The sequence below is a fragment of the Rhopalosiphum padi genome, chromosome 3 (genome assembly GCF_020882245.1).
Source record: "Rhopalosiphum padi isolate XX-2018 chromosome 3, ASM2088224v1, whole genome shotgun sequence".
NCBI lineage: Eukaryota > Metazoa > Arthropoda > Insecta > Hemiptera > Aphididae > Rhopalosiphum > Rhopalosiphum padi.
The window spans coordinates 64,470,063-64,474,738 of NC_083599.1; positions in this window are offsets into that span (position 1 = coordinate 64,470,063).

Consider the following 4,676-nt stretch of genomic DNA (forward strand, 5'->3'; position numbering starts at 1 on the left):
AAAATATATCAATCATATTGGTTACCAAGTGAAAGTAAAATTGTGTATGAAATAGTGCCCGTCGGTTGATCGCGGAGCGGGGATCTGCATTTTGATATATTGTGTTCGTGGCCACGACCGACATCGTTCATACAAAAAAAACAGGTTTATTAATACATAATTGAATACATAATAATATGTAACTTGTTTTAGCGCGGCGCCGGGTTGTGCTACTATTTATACTATTTATAAATTTTTCATTCAAATATTTTACATAGGTCCGCAATAGTAGTAAAAATGTATTTTACAACTTACAAGCAGTATAAATTGACTTACATCTTTCTTCCCATAGTCACTATGGGACACAAAAATTGAACGGCCGACTCCCCACCACGTCCATCTACGGAACAAGTGGGGACCCTCGTCCGTGTCACGCGCAACGCACTATCGACGACAAAGGCATCTCTGATTCGGGTATAACACGATTGAGAACGGTCCTTGTCGACCGTACATTTTTTAATGACTGAGAACATTTATACCTGCTAACTTTTTATTGTTAACTTGCCGCATTGGTTAAAAATACAAAATAGTATAACTGATATTAAATTTTAATATGTATCATATTAACAAATTAACATATATAATACAGTTTTTCTTTTTCGTTTAAAAAAATTTACAGTTATAAAAATGTCTGTCCCATTGGTAGTTCTTAAAACTACAATTGTTATTGGAATATTTTCATTTCATTAACCCGTATTTGCGGTGTCTTACAAATGTTTATTTATATAATTATTTAATAATATAAGTTCTGTTCCGCGTTAGGTTAGGTTAATTTTAAAATGCTCCATTATAAACACTAGGCACATAACGCTGTTACTGCTATCCACCAAACATCTGAATTTGGCTTATCCAAAAAATACCTATTGACACCTATTTACAGTAGAATATCTAATACGTAAACCGCGATATCGCATTTATCATCTTTATACTTAATTGCTAAAATTAAAATAAACGACAACATCGAACGAAAAATCGTTCTCAATCGTTTGTATATAAGGTACAAAATATTATTTCTTTGATTTTCTGACAATTGGTCTTGATCGTGTTGTAACACCGCCTGATGCGCACCAACATACGAAATATACCTGTTCTATTGTCCTATTGTTACGGCCGACGACGAACACACGAACGCGTCACCCCCGACGGCCGACACACCGTTTTTACTACAACAATTTGTTCGATATTCGTTATTTGTTATAACAAGATTATTGTTACAACCAACATCATGATTATTTCTTAGCCTTATATAGTTCTTTTAAAATCAGGAGAAATAAATAAAACATATTATACATTTATAACCCTTTCCTCTTGAAATGTAGTCCCTATATTTTATTATTCATGTATATATTACAATTTAATAAAATGTTCACTTCCATTTCATTTTCTTACTATACTATAAAAAATATTAGATCATTAGTTAAATAATCTTTATGTTTGTATATTTATCAGCATTAATTAAGAATACGAAATTAAAAATATGGCCACCGTTTAAGAAGTCAGATTAGCTCTAAAGAAATCATTTTATGTTATAATATTTGAAAATGTAGTATTAAGGTATTTCAAACAATATAAAATCATATATCCCCGTCAAAAATATAATCATTAAAAAAGGCCAGTCTATATAAAAGTAGTAATATCTACCTATACATTGTTACTAAATCTATTCTATAATGTTTAGTCCAATATCTCACTTCATTCCTACTTCAACGGACAACAATGCTTTTTATTTCATTTTTTTTTTTTTTTGCTTAATACTTGGTCAGTAGTATCTAAATTGGCTTCTTGTGCATTGTCAATAACTGATACAGATACCGAAGTATGATTTTCGTATTTCGCTGTCAAAATTTTTTTTAATGAGGCATAAACAGACATTACCGCAATATAGATATATGTACTTTGATAGACAAACTTTTTTGGGAAGGAGTCTAAATATTTTTTTTCTAAGTTTTATCTTTTCCATCAACCATTACTCGTTAGGTGTCTAGTAAATTTTATGAAACAATAAAAATAAAAAAGTACTATTGTTACTTATTAAAATAGGAGTGGAGTGAGGTGTTTGACTAAATTTGGTCACAATGTAGATATTACTACTACTACTTACTACTACTACTTTTTGTTAAGCGTTTTTTAATTGGTCCTTTGTTTAACAATTAGGTTTTTTTATGATAATAAGTAATAACATTACATATTTTGGTGAATTTGCCATTATGAACATTTTATGGATGTTTGAACATTTAATTTAACATTAATATAATACAAAAATAATATCCTAGATGACGTTTAAAATTAATTTCCTCTCCCTGTTTTCGTGATACAATGAGTGATTCACAATAATATAATAACCGTAGTTGGGAACGGACACAATAAATTAGTTACTGTGGGTGCAGTATAAATCTCACTCTACTATTATCTTCTTATTGTTGTAATTAACTTTTTAAACGAAAATTATGGTTAAAACTCAGTAGTCTTGCTCTCATGGATGTCCTTATTGACTGTATTAAATATATGTTATAAATTATAATATAGACAGTCCCAAAATTACTCATGACATATTAATATCCATATTAGAATATATTTTATTATATATATATAATATATATGTATATATTTAACTTAATATTTAGATGAACATAATTTGAAAGCTAAATTTATTTTCTATGTCCCAAAGAGTTTTATCTAGAAAAACATAATATAAATTCACATTTTCCTGAATACAAGATTAATACAGTGAGATTAAGTTTTAAATTTAAACTATATAATAAGATCAAACATATATTGGTGCATAAATTAATTATATGTATCAATATTAAAACATAAATTATTGATCACTATATAAGTATGAATAAAATATAAATTGAGCAATAATTTCCAATTATTGTGAAACACAAAAAATGTATAACTCTCTATTTATTATGATTTGTGCAGATTTATACATATTATTTAAATGCGTTAATTTATAATAATAATGAAGATGATAGTTGAAACAACATATTTACTAAATAATACTAGAATAAGCGAGAATTTAGGTAACTTCACTGCTGTATCTATAGTATAGGTGTCGAGGAGGCCTCGTTGTTGAGGAGTAAGACATTGTAATGTATATATTAAATTTGAATTCAATGATAAATCATTGAGCGAAAACGGTCTATCAACCTCTATAATATTACTAAATTTATAAGCACGAAATTGAAAATATCCAAAAGACCATTTTGATGTCAATCATACCAATAATAAAAAGCTACTACAATTTATTGGGTAAGCAATTCAATTTACACGCTTTAATGTTTGACGATAGGCAACTTTTTATACGCAATAGCATTAATAAGGATATAGGGAACTTACTTTACACACTTTAATTCGTTAACGATACTTAAGAGAGACCTTGTTTTAAATGTTCAACTATACAATTATTTACAAATTTAACAGCAATGGAAAAAAAAATCTATTGGTATATTAGACTTTTACAGTTATTTTATATGTATAAAATATATATTAAAACTATAATTTTAAAGTGAAAATAGAACATGAATTTGTGTGAAAAGTGCGTAAATGAAAATGGTAATGTTGTTATATTGTTATTTACTACAATATTGTTTATTTAACACTTTTCAACTAATCTTGAGGGTTATGACAAATAAATAACTTAAAACCAAACGCCTATTAGCGATATTACTGTATTATATAGTGCAGTGGTCGGCAACCTGCGGACCGCGTCTATTATATACGGCCCGCTTTAATTTTTTTTTTTTATATAAATAATTTGGAATATAACATTTTTATTTTTGTCTGTCCCGCGAACTCTTATTAATTCATGAATGTGGCCCGGGAGTCCAAAAAGGTTGTCGACCACTGATATAGTGTATTATTAGTAAGCAATCGCCAATTAGTGCATAATTTTATGCGTACCATATTATAATACGATTTTTAAGAGCATTTAATTTAATTTTTAATGCAAACGTTATCTAAATTTTTACTCAAGTATAAATTATTAATATAATATAAAAATACACCGTTTAATGAATCTTATAATATTAATATAATTGTAGGTTATACATTTTTAAACAATGAAAATAGTTATATTATTAAATTGCCTTAAATGAAATTTATTCTCTTCAGGTACAAACATTATAATATTATAACAATATATAAATAATAATAGTAAATATGGTTGCATACTAGTTGCAGTTATGGGAGATGGTATTTTGCTCCACCAATAGGTAAATTTAAGTACGTATGTAATTTGCGCCAAAATATAAAAATATAACATGTATTTCCACATCTAAAAAATAATTTCAGTAATTTGCGCAACGACAGAGAACTAAATAGAATATGTAATCTGCGCCACATTTTTAACTTCAATTGTGGGAATTTAAGTATACTTATATAAATTTATTTATAAGTTTATAACTATAATATGGCTGAATTTTATACATTAGAATTATGCTTATTTAATACTTTTTTTTAATTACTTTTAATAATTTTCTAAAAATGTATAACTATTAAAATGAACTTGATTGATCAATTATTAAAAATACAATATGTTAATCTGTAAAAATAATTTTTTTTAGTTATTTTATACTTATATACATTTATTTATAGTTATGATATGACTGATTTTTGTATGTTTTTTTTAATTA